The sequence below is a fragment of the Mesocricetus auratus genome, unplaced genomic scaffold (genome assembly GCF_017639785.1).
Source record: "Mesocricetus auratus isolate SY011 unplaced genomic scaffold, BCM_Maur_2.0 Super-Scaffold_4256, whole genome shotgun sequence".
NCBI lineage: Eukaryota > Metazoa > Chordata > Mammalia > Rodentia > Cricetidae > Mesocricetus > Mesocricetus auratus.
In genome coordinates this window covers 13,546,183-13,552,344 of record NW_024429182.1, presented here as the reverse complement: position 1 = coordinate 13,552,344, position 6,162 = coordinate 13,546,183, and positions in this window count along the sequence as shown.

The window sequence follows — 6,162 nt, the reverse complement described above, 5'->3', positions numbered from 1 at the left end:
GCAGGCGGATCTCTGTGAGTCTACAGAGCAAGTTCCAGGATGGCCAGGGCTACACACAGAGAGGCAAAACAAACAAAACTTGGAGTAATGAAGAGCTGCATAGATGGTGAATGCAGGAGGTGTTTCTACAAAACGAGTGGTGACTGGCGTTGACCCGCTGAACAGAAAGGCCCTTCGTGAGACTCTGTTTCGGCTGAGATTCTGTCCCTGATGGCATGAAAGCAACATGGAGGGGGTGTGGGTACCCTTGCATGTCCCAGGTGCAGTGGCAGAAGAGGATGCTTGGCCTGAAGCAGGGGGTGGGGAAGGCCACTGGGACTCTCTGAGGAAGCTCTCTAGGAAGCCTTCACCTAAAGCCAGCTCCCAGTGTGGAAGAGGGGACAATGAGACAGTTGTCTACTGAGCGCTTGGTACCCATTGGGACCCCACCTACCATCCCTGTTCTTCAGAACCTTGCAAGATGGGCAAGCTCAGGCTCTGAGGTTCCATGATTTGTCCAGATGTCCTAGAGCTGTGGTGGGCAGAGCCAGGCTTTACACAAGTGCCCTGCACCTCTGAGGCCCTCTGCTTTCCGCCTCTAGTTCTGCCTGGTCTCTGCCTTCCCGACCTTCCTCTTCCGCTAGGAGGAGTGGGAGCTCTCAAGCAAGAATTGTCCCTTTGCTTTCCTGGTCCTTTATAATAGACAGGGCGTTTAGACAGCAGTAGCTGCCATTCAGTGTGTTTGCTGAACGTTCACTCCCATGAGCCCAGGATGGGGTTGATGACGCACGCGGTCTGTGAGTGCCACTGACCCAGCCCAAGGGGAGTCCTTTGAGGCAGCTGTTACAGCTCTTTTCTCCTCTGCTGTCTAAGAGAGAACTCTGTCTCCGGAGCTGCTGGGTTCTGATGTGGTTGTTATAGAGTCAAAGAGCCAGTGAGAGCATGTGACAGAGGCCAAGGCCAAACTTCTCACCAGTTCTCAAAACCTGGTGCAGCATCCCAGACTCCCCCAATAAAGTCCATCCGTGTTCCCTCCACGCCTGGCATGCCTCTGGCTCCCAGGGAGACATGAGCGAAACAGTTCCTGTAGGCACCACTGTGCTAAAGGGGCCCCCAGGACAGACAGACTCCATGTGAGGGGCATTGGCGACACTAGGGCAAACAGAAGTGGGAATTCAGCTCTGAGGAACTCATGTGGGCGAGAGGTATGATGGGTGCTGGCTTTCTAGACCATTCTTTGTGCCCTAAGCTAAGTGTTCCACTTCCTATTCTCACTGGCATCACTGTTCCCATTTCACAGCTGAGGTAAGAGAGGCAAAATCAGACTCACAGTAAGATTGAGACTTGCTGTGCTAGGTTGCAGCACACCTAGGTGGTCCCGCTACTGGTCCCTGCAGCCACACGCTCACTGGGATATGGCTGGGTGGCCAGTGAGCGGGCCTCATGTGGGACTCTACACTTGGGAGGTATGGATCTGGGACAGGGGCCTGCTCTTCCTTGAGACTTTCTGGGTTATTAAATACCCAGTTGACAACCTTAATCCTTGACACTGTCCTGGTCTGGATGCCTGTGACTCCGGAGCTTCCTATCTGGCCAGAGCATAAAGCACCACCGAGGAAACCATGGACAGGGTTTCTTAGACCCCGCACTGGGTGGTGGTTTCATGAGAGCCTGGTCGCTCAGGGCATCTGCTGTGGCTGGCCTGGCCCTGATTCCTGGAATGTGGGTCTACGTAGGGTGCGTAAGAGCTGCTCTATCATCTCCGTTAGGATTGACCTGCAACCTCCAGTTACCGTCTGGCTACACTCCTGACTTCTGGAAGCTGCAGTCAGCATTATTTATTCCTTTTGGAAGAGACTCAAGGCCAAGGTTGGTCTTTTAGGGGGGGGCTGTCCAATCTCTGTCCCCAGAGAACTTGATCTCTGTCCGCTCTCCAGAAGCCTGTAAGTCGTGAGGCTGGGAGGAGAACATTTATATACAGATGTGAATCCAGCCAAGGGTGGCTACAGAGAGGAAACAGTACTCTTTGCTTTCTGTTTCAGTTTTAAATAAGATCAGTCCAAGAGAAACCAAAAGTACAACCCTGGGTAGTAAAGAAACAGAAGGGACCAAAGTCTGTCCGACTCCCTCCCCATCCATCTTGCTGCGACCCATTCTCTGACACCATCCGAGAGACCATGAGACTCTTACTATTAAAGGAGTTACCTCAGCAAGAAGTTCCACCTCTACTGGGCCAGATAGTCCAAGGCCCACTACACCCAACTTTGAGCCTTTAAGACCTTTGCCCCCTAGAGGAAAGAGGGAATGCATTCCAACACCTCTGAGGTCGATGTGGTTCCATTTTGCTGGGAGATGACTTGTTGTTGACAGTTTTTCTTCCTGGTCTCTTTGTGGGGCTGTAGAAGAACATCAAAGGGGTGGAAATGCTATTTTTACCCCTAAAGCAAAGCCTCATACTGGGCAGAGGCAGACAAACCAGCCATGCTCCGATGAATTAAGTACACATATTTGGAAGACAGCAACTTGGGTGCCATAGGTTTTCTTAGGGGATGAGCCTTCCACTGCCTTGTGTGTGTGACAGCCAGGTGTCTAAGAACGCAAACGCAAGGCTGACAAGGCTGATACGGCTGTTCTCATGTTCCTCTTTAGTAGGCCTCAGAGCCACCCAGTGTTATTCCCAATGACTTACACTCTTTAGGGATCTCTGACAGCCTGAAGTCATTGGCCTTCCTAACAGGCCCAGGTCTTTGGGTCAGAGCCATGTCTTTCTTACAGCGTTGGTTTCCCCTGGCTCAGTAGTGTGCCTGTTGCTCAGCACTTGGTGCGATGTCCTCTCCATCCTGTGTCATGATGGTTGGCCAGACCTCCAGCAGCCGCCTGTTTCTGCGGGAAGACGCTTGATGGTGAACGCACACCAAGCGAACTGTCCAATAGTGACAACCAGGAGGGGAAAGGCCACTTCAGAGCAGGCTGGGTGTTCAGACGTGTTCACTCCAGTGCTGTTGCTAAGGAGGAAAAACGAAGCATGGAGACGATAGGGCTCCTCGGTGAGGGAGATGGGTAAACCGAGGCACAGGGGAACACAAAGCGAGACAGCGAGCAGCTATCTTAAATAAGGTACAGGCAAGTTTCCAACAGGATGACCAGTAGAGTGTGCCGTCACGGGTGTGAGAGCGCAGGAAGGCATTCACACATGCGGGATTTGGGGAGAGCTGGGAGGAGGCACAGGAAGCAATGCTAGCGGTTTCTGAGGATTCAGAGTTAGCAGTGAGAACTTGATTACTGTCAGTTAAAAAAGACATGGTGGTACTGCTGCGTGTGTGTGTGTGTGTGTGTGTGTGTGTATGTGTGTGTGTGTGTACACTAACTAAAAGAACAGCTGTCAGGGCTGGAGAGATGGCTCAGTGGTTAAGAGGACCAGTTGCTCTTCTAGAGGACCCCGGTTCCATTCCAAGCACCCACAGGCAGTTCACAACCGCCTGGCACCCTTACGCAGACAAACACGCAGGCAAAAATGTCAGTGCACTTAAAAGGAAATAAATTTTTTAAAAAAGAACATCTATCTTTAGAAGGCACTGAGAAAAGTTCAGTCTAAAAACTTCCCTCCCTGTGCAGGGCAAAGCAGGATGCAGAGAGAGGGATGAGGCCAGCTGCGGACACGTATTTCCCTCTGCAAGTGGTTCTTGGCTCTGCCTGGGGCTCATCCATGGCCAAACCAAACAAACTCCCAGCTCCCCAAGGAGGTGGTGACTAGACTGAACAAGGGATTTCTGAAAACAGCCTTGGAGAGACTGAACATTCACTGGCCTTTGCTGCCATCCTTGCTCTGGAAGATGGCCACATACTCCTCAACACCTCACACCACACTGAGCACATAATTCACTGCCGTGGGGGAAATAGTATTTTAACTAGGCAAAGACCTGTTACATTGTTTATGCTGTGGAATACTACTTTAACTATGTGAAGCTGTGTTACTTCTGCTGCCTTTGCTAATGATGCAAAGATGTGTTGCTTCTGTGTACGAGGCGTTTGGTTAACTATGTAAAGATGTGTTGCATTTGTTTCACCTTGACTGCCTAAGGGGCCTGATTGGCCTAATGAAAAGCTGAAGGGCCAATAGATAGGCAGGAGAGGGACAGGCGGGGCTGGTGGGCAGAAAGAATAAGTGGGAGGAGGAATCTAGACTTAAGAAAGGAGAGAAAAAGGGAAGGAGGGAGAAAGAGAGGGACATGCATGGAGCCATCAGCCAGACGTGGAGACAGCAGGAAAATAGGATGGACATAAAGAAGGACCTGGGCCAAAGCACAAAGAGAAACAGAGGAAAATAAGAGCTAAGCTAAAGCCAAGCACTCCAAACTAATAGGAAGCCCTGTGTAAAGATTTGGGAGCTGGTTGGTGGCCTGAAAGAAAAAGCCTGATGCACATTACTCTATAGCCATAGGCAACTGGGAAAAACGCTCACCAGTTCACCAGTGCTCACTGCATGAAACCAAATTTTACTTTAGCACTCAAGGTGCTTGTGGCTTGTCCTCACAGGCCCTCTCCCTCCCAACTTGCATGATTTCTCAGTGTGTGCAAACACATACCTTCCTTGGAATCTGATGAACACCTGGTTGGAATTCTGACGGCCACATACCCCCATGTGACCCTAATCAAGTCCTCTGACCCCTCTGCACCTTGTTTCCTCATCTGGGGAATGGGGATCACATCCTCTTCAGGAACGGATGTGGAGTCGTCAGAGTTAATTGACTGTGAGCAGGAGGCCTTGATCACCGCAGGGGCTGCTGCAGCATGGCTGCCCGTCCTTCTCCAAGCTGTTCCAGGCCTGCCCTAGCCAACCCTCTTGGCCTTCCTAGCTGGCGTGTCTGGCAGAATGTTGATTCCTTGACCTAACCCCAGCAAAGCCATGGAAGCCTGCGGTGGATCCTGGGAGCTTGTTCCCAGTGACATGGACAGTGGCGGTCACTCGGGCATGTACTGGGCCCCACCGGCACTGGGTTTCAGCCTTTGTAGGTATGAATTATCAAACCCAGTTCATGTGGTACGGGGGATCGCACCCAGGGCTTCCTGCATGCCAGGCAGGTATTTTACCAACCGAGCTACGCCTTCAGGCTGTTTCCACTCTAGTTTTTTGGGTGCTTCTCGTGGGAGAATTTGGAGGGGCATCCTGCTTTCCCCTCTCAGGGTCCTAATAACTTCTGTCCCCAACAGTGCCTTCCTATGCGCCGGGCTCTCAATAAGTGCTCAAGGACCTTCCCAGCCACCCGATGTCCTGGTCACGCCTGGGGCTGCAGTTGTGCTCAGGGAAAGCGGTGGTATAGCTCACCACACTGACCATTAAGTTCCCAGAAAGGGATCAGCCCCACTCACCTGTGTCTATCTCCGGACAAAGCAGCCCATCTGGGTTTTCTTGGAAGGAAGGAAGGAAGGAAGTTTTCCTCAACTGGGGTATGTATGCCTTGAGCTCTACAGGGTCACTTCAGATGGTATCCTAAGCACCTTACGGGTTCAGGTTCAAGGCAACTGGCCACACTCTCTGGGTGATTTGGGCAATAGCTTTGGTAAGGAACCGACACGCTGTCTCCAGGGAGCTATAGTTCGGATGTGGTTGCCACTCAACTCCTGCCAAAGGTTCTCGCATTGGAAGACTGGCCCTTGCATGGTGGCGTAGCAACTGTAAGAGGTTGAGTCTAGTGGGAGAACCTTGAAGGAGATTACAGTGTGTCTTATGGGACCCTGGTTAGTTCTCCCAAAGGTTATCCTAAGAGCCCCCGCCTGGGTCTTCGCCTCAGTCAAAGCAACGGACACTTCTCCCACACGGACACTTCTCCCACACGGACACTTCTCCCACACGGGTCCCATTTATAGTGTGATAGTTCTGCCGTCCTTACCAGAGGTCAAATACGGCTGTCTGATCTTGAATCTAGAGCCTTCTAAGCGGTGACTTGTGTAAACCTCTTTCCTTCCTAAGTCGTTTGCTTTGGGTACCTCATGGTAGAAATGAAAGCTCTCCCCAGTACAGAGGGCTGAGGCTGAGTAGGCCATAGGACACCCGTGTCATCCTTGGGAAAGGTCTGCCTTGTTTTTTGTTTTGTTTTTGAGACAGGGTATCTTATTGGTCAGTGGGGCTGGGCTGACACGCACTCACCACCACATCAGCTATTCATGTGGCTTCTGGGGATT